A 19,029-nucleotide genomic window follows, 5' to 3' on the forward strand; every position below is an offset into this window, starting at 1 on the left:
CATTGACTGCTATCACCTTCGGAGGATGTTCAGCAACTCCGGTGGTGGTAAGAAGAACAAGAAGCCTGCGAACAAAGAACCTGAGGTTGACGACCACGATGACCAAGGGCGCAACCCGAAGTTCTAGGACGCTTCGAAGGTTGTCAACATCATCTCGGGGGAGATGAGGATTTTAGCTCCAGGCGGGACCAGAAGCTGCTTCTCCGGGAGATCATGTCCGTCGAGCCGGCGGTACCACGACCACTCTGTTGGTTGGAGGTCCCCATCTCGTTCTCCCGTGATGACCAATGGACGAGCTTTTCGGAACCCGAAAAGTTCCCCTTGGTCCTCGATCCTGTGGTGGCAGAGGTCAAGCTCACCAAGTGTCACACCTGATTTATAAGAACATAAATCGAGCAAGCAATCATATATGCGCCAGGATCAAGTCACGCATATATACAACAGATTATCAAGATATCACAACACATGCCTGTGACAGTTCAAGTCCTTGTAAATTAGGCACATTATTTGTTAGTGTGAAGTATGTGCTTGTAGTGTAAAGCTTATGTGTGTTTAAGTAAAGCTTTTAAAAATTTAAATGCACATAAAAAGGGTATTTTTATAATTACAGAAAACCTAGGGTTGTTTTTGCAAAATGTTTTTGGATGGGAGGTAATTTCAAAATAAGGATGTTTATATAATTTATGAAAATACAAGTCCTTTTATGTAAATTAGTTGAAGTATAAAAGTAATATTTAAAAATTACCAAGGATCAAAGTGAAAAAGGTAAAAGTAATCATTACCAGCCTTAAATGCTTGCAAATAAGCCCAAAAGTTCATAAGATTCATACCATTAGGACAAAACTTATGTAATTTTAAGTTGAGAGAAAAATGGTAAAATAACACAGTGTGCTTTAGGTTTCTGAACTCGAGCCCTAAAACAAAGTTATAGGTTTTGAAAAGTTCTACAACTTCTATTTTGACCATTTCTTCATTTGAGCTTTGGATCAATGGGAAATTTCTGTTTACAGTGCAGTCCCTGAGGTTTTTGCTTTTTCCAACGAAGCCCCTCGGACCCCCTCCTCTCTTCTTCCTCCTCTGGCACCTCCTCTGCTTCGCCCACTGCTCCTCTGCCGTCGGTGTCAGCGCCACTTCCCCGGCCATGTGCTGAGCCTCGGCCGCTCCCCGGCGCCACCTCCAGCTTCTAGCCACTCCACGTGTCGCTCCTTAGCCCAGCTACCGCCCTAGCTCTTCTTGCTGGCCCCCTCGCCGAGTACCACGTTTGCCTGCGATACTGCCAGTGCCGTCCGGTCTCGCCGGCACTTCTGCTCGCCGCCCACCGCATCAACGCAGCCACCCAGGGTCGCGGCATTGCGCCCTTTCCACTCTCCTCTATCTCTACAGCCTATAAAAGGCCGGTTCTAGCTCACGGTCGCACTACCAGAAACCACCGTTGTCCTCCATTGTTGCTGCTCAACCATCACACGCCGAGCTCGCCCCTCCGGCCTCTCTTCCCTTGAGCTGACCCCCAAAGTCGCTTGCCCCCAGCCCTTGAAGCTCCTCCACCTGTTCCCCATCAACTCCGCTCGCCGGAGCTCGCCGGAGCACCACTGCCACCATTAGCAAGTTACTGTCACCGTCGTCAGCCCTCCTCCAGCCACCCCGGCGTCAACCGAGCCCATCCAAAGGTAGCCCTCGTGTCCCTCATGCTCCCCCACCTATCCCTCGCCTCCGGGAAGCACCCCATCGTAGGAATCGAACTCCCTGAGCTCTCTCTGTTCCAAAAATCGCGACCAGGACCCCATACAACAATAGGAATAGTTCCAGGGACCTATCTGCACAGACCCTGACTCAGATGAACAGTATCGCGCTGGATCTTTTTGAAATCTTTGGCTGAAACTTTGAAAAATCGTAGTAAATCATAGAAAAATCAGAAAAAATGCCAAACCAATTTTGGTCGGAATCCTTAAGTAAAATTCGACTACTTTTATTTAGGAAGTTTGAGCTGTACGTGTATATTTTCTGATGTAGATTAAATATTAGGAAATGAGTGTTTTATTTATATCTCATGTTATATGCATGTGTTGTGGCTGAATTTTGGAACCTAGGTTGTATGTTCCATGAGTAGCTTTGTGTAAAAATTTCGAGTACTTTACTGTTCATTTACTTAGGATTCGAGTACTTTTTGTTGTATATTGATAGAGAGTTCATAATTTATTCTAGCTGCATTCCTTCATGATTAATGCTGAAAATTTTACCTTAGTTTTGCTTCAACATGTTTAGTTCACTGTAAAAATTTCGTGCCCAGAAACTATGTGCATGGTTTGTAAATCTATTTTTGTTCAGTTTGTCTTGTTGAGGCTAAAAATAAATACTTTAGATTGCAATAAATGCTGGTAAATTGTTTTTACACTCCTTATCAGTGTGTTATCATGCAAGTTAATCTGTGCTACCGGATCCTTGCTGCATGTCAAGTTGTTGCATTTATTTGGTTCCTAGATATACTTTGCTTTTTGAGTGTTACTAAGAGGTGCTTTCCTACCTATTAATTTCAAGTAGCTAATTCTTGTTTCTGAGTAAGTCATGTTACCCTTGTTGGATAATTATAACATGAGTTATGGTTACAACAAGTGTCTCTGTGCGGCTGCTCAGATTCTGAGCATGTGCTTTAAAGTTGATTGCTTAAGCATGGTATTGTTTGTATGCTTGTTAAAACTAGCTCGTAACCCCAATACAACTTAGCTAACATACCTGAGACCTTGTGACACTTGTGTCATGATGTGGGACTTGGAATAATTTATGAACCACTTAAAGCTATATTTAGTCATGTATGCTTGTTGTTGCAATATGTTTCTTGTGCCACTTGTTTGAATCTTAATTAGACTTGTTGTGCAACTCTAAAACATATGAGATGTCTAATCTAAAAGTGAAACATTTGATTTATATTTAACCAGCTGGTTGTATGACGCTAAACTTGATTAGCTCTTAGCTCTTGGTAGCCAAAGTCCTTGCAATAGATTGACTGAAATTAATTTGTGCACCATGCCTGATGTATTTGCTGCCCTTGTGGCAGACTATTGCGATGTTTGGTTAACCTCCTCTGTCAGCACACTTATGTTAGTCGATTTATCGACTGAGATGTTGGCCACACACCGCTTTAGCTATATACCCATAGGACACACACCTATCGGCCACATACCCTCAACCACACTACAATCAGGTGCACATCTGTAAAACATATCTCCTCAGCACCAGCCCATCGGCCACATTCTCTTTAGTCTAGTTCCATATTTGTAGTCTCATCAGCTTAAGTTCGATGTTAATGTCCTATTCCACCTGGTTCTTGTAACGGATCCAGTTTAGATGGCCTGTCACACCCGATTTATAAGAACATAAATCGAGCAATCATATATGCGCCAGGATCAAGTCACGCATATATACAACAGATCATCAAGATATCACAACACATGTCACGAATAACATTAATATAAAACGTGAATGAATCAATAATATGAATTATTTTTATTACAACCGAATCAAGAATCGGTTTAAGAGTTGCGGAAGCGTAAGAGAGATACATGAAGAGCGGGCGCCACAGGGACGTCGACTGGGAGATAAACGCCTAGAAGTCGTCGAAGCCGCTGACGTAGTCCTCCACGTTGCCGGGCACTGAGCAGCAGTCGAAAATATCCCAAAATAGAACAGAAGAGTAGAGAGGCAAGTGTGAGTACAAACTCGTACTCAACAAGTATAACACGAGCATGAGGCTCTAAGGTTAGCTGACTCAACTGCATTAGCTTTTAAATCTTGGCAAATTTTATTAAAGCTAATTACTACAAGTGGATGAATTACCGTAAACCCATTTGCATAATAAATTAATCAATATTAATTAAAAACTATTGAGAACCATCCAACCAAAACCACCCGGGGAATCGCCCTCGTCAAAGGTTGATAACCCCACTAATCAGACGGAGGATCTGGGCCGCTCATGACTGTGAGCACAGCTGATATATCAGTTTTACACTCTCGAGAGGTTGCACAACTTTACCCACAAGTCGTGAGCTACGCTAGTTGTTCATCACACTTCCTTAGGTGAGACGGCTAGCAAGCACACTACGAGACCGTTACAAAGGATCACGTTGGTAAGGTGTAACCGCTAAGGATTCTGGATCAGCGACGATGGGGCCCACCTCCGGGGGTACAAGACACACAGCACAGACCAAGCCGGAGGAGCAGGGACCATTGAAGCTTACCACCCCTCTTGCCCACGCAGGTAAGTTACTCCCAAACCAACACAACCTAATTAGTAAGTCAAGACCGTCCCATTCCAGTCTTGTGGTTGCGCGGTTGTCCCAGGTTGTCGCTCTATGAACCGGTCCTTAGGGAGAGTGGCCAACCAAGCACTAAGCACCGTGCTGGCCCCCTAAACCATGTTTCTAACAAAAACATCTTTTAAGGACGCACAAACCACTCAAGCACACAGCACAGAGGGTCGGCTCCAGAATTAAGTTGCATAAGACCATTAGTCAAATTAATTAAAAAGGACCAAGTGTGTTATAGCGCAGCAACCTAGCACAACTAACTAAGAATGCAACCCATAGGATATATATAAGGATATAAATGTGGCTAGGAAATCCTTATAGGTATACAGAATTAAATGCAGTATGAAATTGTATTTTAAAAGTGATAGGAGGTTCATGCTATACTTGCCTTCCTCGTACTCTCCCGGCTGCTGCTCAAACTGCTCGGAAGACGGCTGCTCCTGGTACTGGTCCAAAGGCTCCGCGTCTACTCACGATCATCAAGCATAGTCCACACATGCACACATGCACAAACAATAGCAAAATATAAGAAAACAGTACACCAATACAATAGAACAGCACATGAAACTAGCCTAGAACTAATCTACGCGTTACAACGATCGCGTGCATATAAAGAACACCTAAAACGGAGCTAAAACGCGAAAACTGCGCTTAAAACAAGATCCAGGGACCTAATTGTAAGAAAAACAGGACTTCCAGGGGCTTCTGGGCAAAAACCGAGGACCAAAACGTAATTTAAGCATAGACTCAGGGGTTAGCACGTGAAATCACGCGGCATGGACGGCGGGTTCAAAATCTAGGAAGGACAGGGGCTTAAACGAATGAAATCAGGGCTGAACTGCAATTACTTTTGACTTAAGATGGACCGCGGGTTGATTCCTAGAAAACCCGGGGGTTCTTTAGCAAAAGAGACGGGCTGAAGCGGTAACTTCTGTTCTGAATCGCTGGATCAAGATCGGACGGCTCAAATTAGATCTGGCCCGCGAAGGGGTACGCGTAACTCTCAACCGTCGGATCGCGATCCTACGCTCCGGACCATCCCTTAACACGGATCTAATGCCTCTCGCTGGATTTGAAACCGACGGCTCGGATCTAATCCGATCCGCGAACCGGTACGCTCTAACCTGGGCGCTTGGATTTGGATCTAGCGGTTCGGGACAAAGGGGTACGCGGTTCTAATCAGGCGCGTCGATCTCGGATCGAACGGCCCAGGGAAAAGGGGACAGAGGGGGAGGCGGCGCTGCGACGCCGGCGGCAACACCCGCGGCGGCGCGGCTCGGGGATCACCGGAGCTCGGCGTTCCCGCCGCTCCGGGGGCCAAACTGACCTGGCTTGGGTCCGGCGTGACCTGCGCGACACGCGTGACTCACCTAGGGCCCTAAAGGAACGCAGGGAGGACTCTAGCGGCGAGTTCGACGGCGGGGGCGGCTCGGGGCGGCGGCGCATCGGCGGCGCTCGCGTTCTGGCGTTACAGGCGGCTAGAGACTATCGCAGCTGGTGCAAAAGGACTAGAGCGCTAAGGGAAAACTCACCGAGGGGCTACGATGCCCGGAGTTGCGGCGGAGGAAGGAACCCGACGGCGACCGGCGGCAGCAGGACGACGGCGCTCGCGGGGAAAGGTGCTGCAGGGGTTCTCCTAGCTCCGGGTCACCGCGGATCGCCGTGTGGGGGTCCTGTGGAGGTGTAAAGGAGGGTCAGCGGGGTCGTGGCGCGCCGGCGGTGAGGAATTGAGCGGCGGCGTGCGACTCACCCGCGGCGGAGGGGAAAGAGACCGGCGGCGCTAGGGTTCGATTGACGGCTAGGGTTAGGGCTTAGAGGGTTGGGCGGCCCTTTGTAGGGTGGCGGCGGCCCCGTTGACGCGCGGGCCCGAGGTGCGCAGCTCACCGGAGTTCTCGGGGAGGAGGTTGCGCCGGGGAGAAGCAGGGGAGGAGGGGGTGATCGGTGGGGCCAACCTGGCAGCGGAAGAAAGGAGGGGTGAGCGGTGCGCGAGCGGGAGAACAGCGCCGACACGCGGGCCCGGTTGATCAGACAGAGAGAGGAGGGAAGGGAAGAGAGAGCCTGCGCTGAGGGGAACTGGGCCGGGGCTCGGCCCACGCGGGGAAAGAGAAAGAAAGAGGGAAGAGCTGGGCCCGAGGGGGGGAAAGAGAGATGAGTGGGCCGGCTGGTTGGGCTCCTTTCCATTCCCTTTCTTTTTCTACACTCCACCAAATCAAACAATTCTACTTGAATTCAAATACGATTTGAATTCAAACCTATATATTCAACACAACAAAATAATGCACCAGCATGAATGCACAATCAAGTTGATCTTATAATTAATTTTATTTTCTTGCGTTATAAATTACTTTAAATGCCACGAAAATTAAAGAAAAGCATGGAAAATTTATTTAAGCCCAAATAAATTCATTAAGAATTTGAGGAAATTACCTTAGGGTGTTACAAACCTACCCCCTTACAGGAATCTCGTCCCGAGATTCGGATAGGCTAGCTAGCAAAGAGATCGGGATATGTCTTCCTTAGCTCGTCTTCTCGCTCCCAAGTAGCCTCATCCTCCGTATGATGACTCCACTGAACACGGCACATCTTGATCTTCTTGTTTCTAGTAACTCTCTCAGATGTCTCCAGAATCCTCACCGGATGCTCAACATAGGTCAGATCCTCCTGCACATCCAACCCTTCTATCGGTGCTTGTTCTTCTGGCACTCTCAAGCACTTCTTCAGCTGAGACACGTGGAACACATCGTGCACTCCCGAGAGATTGAGTGGCAACTCCAAACGATATGCCACCTCACCTTTCCGTTCCAGCACCTTGAACGGACCGATGTACCGAGGAGCTAGTTTTCCTCGTACATTAAACCTGCGGATTCCTCTCATCGGCGAGACCTTCAGATATACATGATCACCCACTGCGAAGGTCAAATCTCGACGACGAACATCCGCATAGCTCTTCTGACGAGTCTGAGCGACCCTCAGGTTCTCTCGCACCTGCTGTACCAGCTGTTCGGCCTCCTCAACAATATCCGGACCAAACACCTGCCTCTCACCAATCTGATCCCAATACAGCGGAGTCCTGCATTTCCGACCATACAGAGCCTCGAACGGGGACTTCTTCAGACTGGCTTGATAGCTGTTGTTATAAGAAAACTCTGCATACGGCAGGCATTTATCCCAGCTGGTACCATACTGAATAGCGCAGGCTCGAAGCATATCCTCCAACACTTGGTTGGTTCTCTCTGTCTGTCCATCTGTCTGAGGATGATAAGCAGTACTGAAGCGCAGCTTCGTATCCAACGAATCATGCAACTGCTCCCAGAACCGTGAAGTAAACTGAGATCCTCGATCAGATATAATCTTCTTAGGAACACCATGCAGACAGACAATCCTGGAGATGTACAACTCTGCGAGTCTAGCACCGGAATAAGTAGTGTTCACCGGAATAAAATGAGCCACCTTCGTCAACCGGTCCACTACTACCCATATGGAGTTGTACCCCTTCTGAGTACGAGGCAAGCCAACAATGAAGTCCATAGTGATTTCCTCCCATTTCCACTCTGGAATCTTCAACGGCTGCAATAACCCTGCTGGCCTCTGATGCTCTGCCTTGACACGCTGACAAGTGTCACAGATAGCCACGTACTCCGCAACGGAACGCTTCATTCCAGACCACCAGAATCGTTCCTTCAGGTCGTAATACATCTTCGTGCTGCCTGGATGGATAGAATATGCGGTATCATGAGCCTCACTCAGAATCAACTTCCTGAGATCTGCCACATCCGGCACACATATACGACCCTTGTACCACAAGGTACCCTGATCATCCTCTCTGAAATGAGGAGCCTTGCCAACCTTGAGCAACTCACGAATCTCCCGCAGCTTCTGATCTTCCCTCTGATGCTGCCTGATCTCAGCCTCTAGAGTGGGTTCCGCCTCGAACGATGTACCCGAGGTATGATGCAAGAAACCCAGACTCAACTGCTCAAACTCCTCGCATAACTCCTGAGGCATCTGAAAAGCCACTGCCATGTTAACATAGCTCTTCCTGCTCAGAGCATCTGCTACAACATTGGCCTTGCCCGGATGATAGTGAATCTCCAGGTCGTAATCCTTGACCAACTCTAGCCATCTTCTCTGCCGCATATTCAGCTCACTCTGAGTGAAAATGTACTTGAGGCTCTTGTGATCGGTGTAAATATCACACCTCTGCCCAAACAAGTAATGCCTCCATATCTTCAGAGCATGCACAACTGCGGCTAACTCCAGATCATGAGTGGGATAATTCAGCTCGTGCCGGCGCAACTGCCGCGAGGCATAAGCTATCACTCTGCCTTCCTGCATCAGAACACAACCAAGACCATCCCTCGAAGCATCACAATACACTGTGAACCTCTTGCTCTGGTCCGGCAGAGTAAGGACTGGCGCCGTAGTCAACCTCTTCTTCAGCTCCTCAAAGGCACTCTGACGCTCATCAGTCCAAGAGAAATCCACACCCTTCTCTAGCAAGGAAGTCAAAGGCTTCGCAATCTTGGAGAAATTCTCAATGAACCTCCGGTAATAACCTGCTAAGCCCAGAAAAGAGCGGACTTCCTTCACTGTCTGCGGTACAACCCAGTCAAGCACATCCTTCACCTTCCCGGGGTCCACAGCAATACCTCCCTTGGAGATAACATGACCGAGGAACGGGACCTCGTCAATCCAGAACTCGCACTTGCTGAGCTTGGCATACAGCTTGTGCTCTCTGAGCCTCTGCAACACAAGCCTCAGATGCTTCTCATGCTCCGCTTCTGACTTGGAATATATCAGGATATCATCAATAAATATCACCACAAAGGTGTCCAGATAATCCATGAAAACCTTGTTCATCAGATGCATGAAGAAAGCCGGAGCATTAGTCAAGCCGAAGGACATGACCGTATACTCGTATAGCCCATACTTGCAAGTGAATGCCGTCTTCTGAATATCCTCAGGACGAATCTTCAGCTGGTGATAACCCGAACGCAGATCAATCTTCGAGAATACACAAGCACCCTGAAGCTGATCAAAGAGATCCTCAATACGGGGCAATGGATGCTTGTTCTTGATAGTGACTGCATTCAGATCCCGATAATCGACGCACATTCTCTTCGCACCATCCTTCTTCTCTACAAGCAACACAGGGAAAGCCCAAGGAGAGAAACTGCGACGGATATAACCCTTAGCTAGCAACTCGTCGACAGTCTTCTTAACCTCCTCATGCTCGACAGGAGCCATACGATAGGGCCTCTTAGCAATAGGAGCTGTGCCAGGCAAGAGATCAATAGAAAACTCAATGTCGCGATCAGGCGGCATACCTGGCAGATCATCCGGAAAGACATCCGGGAATTCAGACACCACGCGAATACCATTCGTGGGTCTAGCCTCCATCTGATGAAGAAATCCAGAAGGCTCCGTAGCTCCAACAGTAACCTCCTGACCATCCGGTGCCGACAGAAGAACCGTCCTCTGAGCACAATCTATCCGGACTCCCCATTTAGCAAGAGTCTCCATCCCAAGGATCACATCAATACCCTTGGAGTCAAGCACCATCAGATTTGCACTGAAATCTACCCCCCTTATGGCCACACTGACTCTGGGACAGAAGACATGAGACCTCAACTGCCCTCCCGGTGAAGATACTATCATGCACCTCTTTAATGTGCTAGTAGGAATACCATGATGCTCAACAAAAGACTGGGTGATGAAAGAATGTGTAGCACCAGTATCAAAAAGCACTGTAGCGGGATGGGCATTAACCATGAACGTACCAATAACCACGTTGGAAGCCTCGGCCGCTGACTCGGCCGTCACGTGGTTCACCCTGCCCTGAGCTGGGGCCTTGGGCGGTGCTGCACGTCCCTGCTGTCCTGCCTGCGCCTTCCGAGGGCAGACGTTGGCGTAGTGTCCTGGCTCGCCGCAGTGGAAGCATACTCGAGGAAATGCAGCGGTCTGCTGCCCAGGAGGAGGAGTGGGCGCTCCCTGCCTCTGAGCTGGTGGAGCCGGAGGCGCCGGAAGCCTCTGACCCTGTCCCGCCTGCTGCTGCTGCTGAGGACGAGGCGGAAACTGCTGCCGCTGCTGGTACTGCTGGGGCGGCCTCTGCTGCTGCTGCTGCGGATGCTGATAGCGGGGACGAGTGTTGCTGCCCGAAGAGGATGGAGCCATCTTCCTCTTCTTGTCCTCAATCTCCCGGCGCTTGCGCTCGGTGTTGAGGGCCGCATCAACCAGCTGGTTGAAGTTGTCGAAGCGGTGGTTCAGCAGCGCATACTGGATGTGATCATCCAGTCCCTCCTTGAAGTACTCCTGCTTGTCGCTATCACGAGCGACGTCAGCAGGGGCGTAGCGGGCAAGCTGAAGGAAACGGTCACGGTACTCCGTCACCGTCATGGATCCCTGAAATAGCGAACACAGATAACAAGGATGGAAATTGCTCAATTGGTCAGGTTACAAAAGAAATCAAGGATGGATCAAGCTCAAAAGGAATGGTAGAGAATTCCGTTAAATTTTTACCTGCTTAAGAGCACGGAACTCCTTCTGCTTCATCTTCATGATGCCCTCAGGAATGTGATGGTTCCTGAAACGCTCACGGAACTGGTCCCACGTGAGAGCGTCACGATCCCGAGCTGGGTAGGACTCCCACCAGTCAAGAGCGGAGCCTCGCAGCTGCCCTGCGGCGTAAAGGACTCGCTCCCGGTCGTCGCACTGCGCAACGACCAACTGGCGCTCCACCGAGCGAAGCCAGTCGTCCGCCTGGAGTGGGTCCGTGGCGTGAGAGAAGGTCGGAGGATGACCTCTCAGGAAGTCCGCACGCCTGTCGCGGGGCTGAGGCGGCGGAGGAGGCGGTGGCTGAGCATGGATCTGCTGCAGAGCCTGAACTGTGTTGTTCAGGGTCGCCATCATCTGCATCTGGAGCTGGAAGAACTGCTCCGGGGTCAGTGGTGGCGGCATCGGTAGCGGCTGACCAGTACCCTGGTCGTTCTGCTCCTGCTGGTCAGAACCGGAACCGGTGCGCCTGGTGTTCAGCATCTGATTGCAACAAATGAGAATAAGATATCGTGCAGCTGCGGAAATGAAACTTCGGAAGGATATGACAGAAAGAAAGGAATATAGGTTTTACCCCCAACGTTCTAACTCAATTTTATTATTTAGTTCAAGTTGGGTTAGGTCAATTCGCATGAACAAGTTTAACTACTAGCCTATGCAATCAACCAAAAATCCAAATCAGACATTTGCACAATAACAAACATCCAATGTTCACAACTTAGTCGAGTTTTCCACACTACTCGACTAACACCCTCGTTCTAGCGTATTTTTATCGGGACAACTTAAGCTTATAACTTATAAGATTAGGCGACTCAGGCCAACGTCTACGGAAAACTCAAGCTACCCTCAGAAAAGACGGGGGAGATAGCAAATCTAGGGCTTAAGACTTAAGGAATAGAAGCAGAAAAACGATGGCTGAAGATTTGCGGAGGCAAGCAAGAGAACAGAAGTCCTAAACTCGGCCAATTCTACCTAGGCTTCGTCCTACAGTTGACACGGCTCTGATACCAATCTGTCACACCTGATTTATAAGAACATAAATCGAGCAATCATATATGCGCCAGGATCAAGTCACGCATATATACAACAGATCATCAAGATATCACAACACATGTCACGAATAACATTAATATAAAACGTGAATGAATCAATAATATGAATTATTTTTATTAACCGAATCAAGAATCGGTTTAAGAGTTGCGGAAGCGTAAGAGAGATACATGAAGAGCGGGCGCCACAGGGACGTCGACTGGGAGATAAACGCCTAGAAGTCGTCGAAGCCGCTGACGTAGTCCTCCACGTTGCCGGGCACTGAGCAGCAGTCGAAAATATCCCAAAATAGAACAGAAGAGTAGAGAGGCAAGTGTGAGTACAAACTCGTACTCAACAAGTATAACACGAGCATGAGGCTCTAAGGTTAGCTGACTCAACTGCATTAGCTTTTAAATCTTGGCAAATTTTATTAAAGCTAATTACTACAAGTGGATGAATTACCGTAAACCCATTTGCATAATAAATTAATCAATATTAATTAAAAACTATTGAGAACCATCCAACCAAAACCACCCGGGGAATCGCCCTCGTCAAAGGTTGATAACCCCACTAATCAGACGGAGGATCTGGGCCGCTCATGACTGTGAGCACAGCTGATATATCAGTTTTACACTCTCGAGAGGTTGCACAACTTTACCCACAAGTCGTGAGCTACGCTAGTTGTTCATCACACTTCCTTAGGTGAGACGGCTAGCAAGCACACTACGAGACCGTTACAAAGGATCACGTTGGTAAGGTGTAACCGCTAAGGATTCTGGATCAGCGACGATGGGGCCCACCTCCGGGGGTACAAGACACACAGCACAGACCAAGCCGGAGGAGCAGGGACCATTGAAGCTTACCACCCCTCTTGCCCACGCAGGTAAGTTACTCCCAAACCAACACAACCTAATTAGTAAGTCAAGACCGTCCCATTCCAGTCTTGTGGTTGCGCGGTTGTCCCAGGTTGTCGCTCTATGAACCGGTCCTTAGGGAGAGTGGCCAACCAAGCACTAAGCACCGTGCTGGCCCCCTAAACCATGTTTCTAACAAAAACATCTTTTAAGGACGCACAAACCACTCAAGCACACAGCACAGAGGGTCGGCTCCAGAATTAAGTTGCATAAGACCATTAGTCAAATTAATTAAAAAGGACCAAGTGTGTTATAGCGCAGCAACCTAGCACAACTAACTAAGAATGCAACCCATAGGATATATATAAGGATATAAATGTGGCTAGGAAATCCTTATAGGTATACAGAATTAAATGCAGTATGAAATTGTATTTTAAAAGTGATAGGAGGTTCATGCTATACTTGCCTTCCTCGTACTCTCCCGGCTGCTGCTCAAACTGCTCGGAAGACGGCTGCTCCTGGTACTGGTCCAAAGGCTCCGCGTCTACTCACGATCATCAAGCATAGTCCACACATGCACACATGCACAAACAATAGCAAAATATAAGAAAACAGTACACCAATACAATAGAACAGCACATGAAACTAGCCTAGAACTAATCTACGCGTTACAACGATCGCGTGCATATAAAGAACACCTAAAACGGAGCTAAAACGCGAAAACTGCGCTTAAAACAAGATCCAGGGACCTAATTGTAAGAAAAACAGGACTTCCAGGGGCTTCTGGGCAAAAACCGAGGACCAAAACGTAATTTAAGCATAGACTCAGGGGTTAGCACGTGAAATCACGCGGCATGGACGGCGGGTTCAAAATCTAGGAAGGACAGGGGCTTAAACGAATGAAATCAGGGCTGAACTGCAATTACTTTTGACTTAAGATGGACCGCGGGTTGATTCCTAGAAAACCCGGGGGTTCTTTAGCAAAAGAGACGGGCTGAAGCGGTAACTTCTGTTCTGAATCGCTGGATCAAGATCGGACGGCTCAAATTAGATCTGGCCCGCGAAGGGGTACGCGTAACTCTCAACCGTCGGATCGCGATCCTACGCTCCGGACCATCCCTTAACACGGATCTAATGCCTCTCGCTGGATTTGAAACCGACGGCTCGGATCTAATCCGATCCGCGAACCGGTACGCTCTAACCTGGGCGCTTGGATTTGGATCTAGCGGTTCGGGACAAAGGGGTACGCGGTTCTAATCAGGCGCGTCGATCTCGGATCGAACGGCCCAGGGAAAAGGGGACAGAGGGGGAGGCGGCGCTGCGACGCCGGCGGCAACACCCGCGGCGGCGCGGCTCGGGGATCACCGGAGCTCGGCGTTCCCGCCGCTCCGGGGGCCAAACTGACCTGGCTTGGGTCCGGCGTGACCTGCGCGACACGCGTGACTCACCTAGGGCCCTAAAGGAACGCAGGGAGGACTCTAGCGGCGAGTTCGACGGCGGGGGCGGCTCGGGGCGGCGGCGCATCGGCGGCGCTCGCGTTCTGGCGTTACAGGCGGCTAGAGACTATCGCAGCTGGTGCAAAAGGACTAGAGCGCTAAGGGGAAACTCACCGAGGGGCTACGATGCCCGGAGTTGCGGCGGAGGAAGGAACCCGACGGCGACCGGCGGCAGCAGGACGACGGCGCTCGCGGGGAAAGGTGCTGCAGGGGTTCTCCTAGCTCCGGGTCACCGCGGATCGCCGTGTGGGGGTCCTGTGGAGGTGTAAAGGAGGGTCAGCGGGGTCGTGGCGCGCCGGCGGTGAGGAATTGAGCGGCGGCGTGCGACTCACCCGCGGCGGAGGGGAAAGAGACCGGCGGCGCTAGGGTTCGATTGACGGCTAGGGTTAGGGCTTAGAGGGTTGGGCGGCCCTTTGTAGGGTGGCGGCGGCCCCGTTGACGCGCGGGCCCGAGGTGCGCAGCTCACCGGAGTTCTCGGGGAGGAGGTTGCGCCGGGGAGAAGCAGGGGAGGAGGGGGTGATCGGTGGGGCCAACCTGGCAGCGGAAGAAAGGAGGGGTGAGCGGTGCGCGAGCGGGAGAACAGCGCCGACACGCGGGCCCGGTTGATCAGACAGAGAGAGGAGGGAAGGGAAGAGAGAGCCTGCGCTGAGGGGAACTGGGCCGGGGCTCGGCCCACGCGGGGAAAGAGAAAGAAAGAGGGAAGAGCTGGGCCCGAGGGGGGGGAAAGAGAGATGAGTGGGCCGGCTGGTTGGGCTCCTTTCCATTCCCTTTCTTTTTCTACACTCCACCAAATCAAACAATTCTACTTGAATTCAAATACGATTTGAATTCAAACCTATATATTCAACACAACAAAAATAATGCACCAGCATGAATGCACAATCAAGTTGATCTTATAATTAATTTTATTTTCTTGCGTTATAAATTACTTTAAATGCCACGAAAATTAAAGAAAAGCATGGAAAATTTATTTAAGCCCAAATAAATTCATTAAGAATTTGAGGAAATTACCTTAGGGTGTTACACCGCAGCATCCATCGGAGACCCTCAGCGCCGCCGCCCCTTTTTCCTCCGCCGCGCTGCACCCTCGGCCTCGCCGTGGTTGAACCGCTCCGCCGCACCCCAGACCGCCACAACCCCCGCGCCCGCTTCCCCTCGTCATCCAGAAGCTCCCCGAGCCTAGTAATTGGGCCCTACTGTTCTGCATCGCCGGGATTTTGCCATGAAGCCGCCGCCGGTGATCTGCCCCGCCGCGCCAATTCGTCGCCGCCGATGTTTCCCGATCCCTCTTAACCCCCTTTCCACCTCGCAGGAGTCCCCTGAAGTGATCTGAGCCGTCCAGGACCTCAGAGCCCGTCTGTAGCCGCCGGCCCACGAGCAACCGACCCGTCTCCGTCGCAGGATCTCGCCGCCGGCCATCTTCCGCTGCAGCTCCGGCCACCGCAAGCCTCTGGTGGGCATCACATCAACTCCCCGAAGCTTATGCGCTAGCTGTCGTAGCTTTTGGCTTGCCGTGGCATCCGGAACGCGCGCACGCCGGCGTTGTCCGCCGCCCCGAGCCACCCTCGCCGTCGTAATGCCCTAACTGTGCCCTAATCCACCACCACAAGTGCCCAGATGGGTTCGCCGTGCCACGCCCTAGCTCCCAGGCCTGATCTCGTCCAAATCCGAGCCCGGATGGACAAGATAGGCCAAGTCCGGTGGGTTGCAGCCGTGCGCCGCCGTGGGCCTTTCTTCTCCGGCGAACCCCGCCGCCGGCCGTGGCCCTTTGAACCCCAGCCACCCGATCTGCAACCAATGACGGAGATTAGATCGCGCACGTTTTGATCTGAGCCGTGAGATCAAGATCCAAGGGATCCAAATCGCGCGTACCGGTTCAGGATAGGAGTGAGTCAGAGCCGTCCGATCCTAGATGGATGATCCAGATTCGAAGCAGTTAAGTAGAGACCCGAACCGTTAGATCCAGATCCGGCGGCCATGGTGCGCGCGTACCGCTTCGCGAGATAGATCTAATCTGGGCTGTAGAAGTTAGATCCAGTGGTCTAGATTAGCGCGTACCCCTTCAGCCGAGTTATTTTGTTAAAGAGCTCTCGGCTTTCCTCGGAATCAACCCGCGGTCCACCCTTAGTTCAAAACTATTTGCGGATAAGTCCTGTTTTTATCGTTTTTGCCCCTAAGCTTCCTGGAATTAGTGCCCGCCATCCTAGCCTTGAGGTTTAGTAAGTTAGCCCCTGTGTCTATAGTTTAATTAGGTTTAGGCCCTTAGTTTTTGCACAGAACCCCCTGGTTTTCTTGTTTTCTTACAGAAAGGTCCCTGGACCTTGTTTTAGCCTTAGATTTCGCGTCTTAGCTCCGTTTTAGTTGATTCTCGCGCTCACGCGATCATTGTAACGTGTAGAACAGTTTTATGATGGTTTTGTGTACTGTTTTTATGTAATGCTGTACTGTTTCTTATCTTTTATCCTTGTTTGCATGTATGTGTGTGCTGGACCATGTTTTGGCGTTGCGATCGTGAGTAGACGCTGAGCCTTTGGACGAGTACCAGGAGCCACCATCTTCTGAAGCTTTTGAGCAGCAGCAGGAGAACTTTGAGGAAGGCATATAACATGAACAACCTATCACTTTTAAATATAATTTCATACTGCATTTTAATTCTGTATGCCTATAAGGATTTCCTAGCCACTTTATCCTTTATATAAATACCTTGGGTTGCATTTTGGCTAGTTGTGCTAGGTGTTGTGCTCTCACATATAACGGTCCTTTTTAATTAAATTCGAGTAATGGTATATGCAACTTGATTCTGAGAGTGGCCCTCTGTGCTGTGTGCTTGAGCGGCTCACGTCTCGTTAAAATATGTTTTTATTAGAAACATGGTTTAGGGGGCTGGCACGGTGCTTAGTGCTTGGTTGGCCACTCTCCATAAGGACCGGTTCATAGAGCGACAACCTGGGACAACCGCGCAACCACAAGACTGGAATGGGACGGTCTTGACTTACTAATTAAGTCATTTTCATTCGGGAGTAACTTACCTGCGGGGCAAGAGGGGTGGTAAGCTTCAATGGTCCCTGCTGCTCCGGCTTGGTCTGTGCTGTGTGTCTTGTACCCCCGGAGGTGGGCCCCATCGTCGCTGATCCAGAAACCTTAGCGGTTACACCTGACTAACGTGATCCTTTGTAACGGTCTCGTAGTGCGCTTGCTAGTCATCTCACCTAATGAAGTGTGATGAACAACTAGCGTAGCTCACGACTTGTGGGTAAAGTTGTGCAATCTCTCGAGAGTGTAAAACTGGTATACTAGCCGTGCTCACGGTTATGAGCGGCCCAGATCCTCCGTCTGATTAGTGGGGTTTACCTTTGGTGGTTTGGCTTGGTTTTAAGTAGTCTCATGATTAATTTTGATTAATTATTATGTAACTTGGGTCAGGGTAATTCATCCATTTGTAGTAATTAGCTTTAATAAAATTTTCCAAGATTTAAAGCTAATGCAGTTGAGTCAGCTAGCCTTAGAGCCTCATAAATCATGTTATACTTGTTGAGTACAAGTGGTGTACTCACACTTGCCTTCTCTACTCTTCTGTTCTCTTTGGTATATCTTCGACGGCTGCTCAGTACCAGGCGGCGTGGAGAACTACATCAGCGGACTCGACGATTTCTAGGCGTTGTCTCCCAGTTGACATCCCTATGGCACCCTACCCTTCATGTATTTGTTTTACACTTCCGCATTCCTTGAACTGATTCTTGATTCAGTTGTAATAAAGATATTCATTTATAATTTATACGCTTTTATTTCGAGATACGTGTTGTGATATTTTGTTGATTCTGTTGTATATATGTGTGACTTGATCCTGGCGCATATATGATTGCTCGATTTATGTTCTTATAAATCGGGTGTGACAGAATTGGTACAGAGCCGTGTCGACTGTAGGACGAAGCCTAGATAGAAATGGTCGAGTTTAGGGATTTCCTTTCTCTTGCCTTGCTTCCGCGAAACTCACACACTCATTTCTGCTTCTATTCCTTGAGCTCTAAACCTCAATTTTGCTAATCCTCTCTGCATTTTCCGAGGATTAGTCTAGTATTTTCCGTAGACGTTGGCCTGCATTTTCGCCTGTCCTCATAAGCCTAGGATGCCCTTACAAGGACAATATGCTAGAGCGTATGTTTGTTTTAGTCGAGCGGTTGGATAAACTTGGCTAAGGTTGAATATTGAGTGTTTGTGATTGTGCAAAATGCTTGAGTTGGATTTTTGATTGATTGCATAGCCTAGAAGTTAAACTTGCTCATGCAAATCGATCTTAACGCAAACCTGAATTAAATGATAAGAAAAAAATTGAGATAGATCGTTCGGGGATAAAACCGTACACTCTTTACTCCCTATTTTATCTTGACGGAGTTTCCTTCCAGAAGTTGTACAATATCTATCTCTTATAAATTTTGTTCTGCTGCAAACAGATGGTGAACACCAGGAGCACCGGCACCGGTCCTGGCCAGCAGGGGCAGAACAACTAGAGTACCGACCAGCCACTGCCGATGCCTCCACCTTTGACTCCAGAGCAGTTCTTCCAGCTCTAGATGCAGATGATGGCTACCCTGAACAACGCTGTTCAGGCTCTGCAGCAGATCCACGCTCAGCCACCACCTCCTCCACCGCCGCAGCCTTGCAACAGGGGTGCGGACTTTCTGAGAGGACACCCGCCGACGTTCTCCCATGTGGCTGATCCACTCCAGGCTGACGACTGGCTTTGTTCAGTGGAGCATCAATTGGATGTCGCTCAGTGCGATGACAGGGAGCGAG

Source organism: Panicum hallii, chromosome 6, assembly GCF_002211085.1.
Source record: "Panicum hallii strain FIL2 chromosome 6, PHallii_v3.1, whole genome shotgun sequence".
NCBI classification, from domain to species: domain Eukaryota; kingdom Viridiplantae; phylum Streptophyta; class Magnoliopsida; order Poales; family Poaceae; genus Panicum; species Panicum hallii.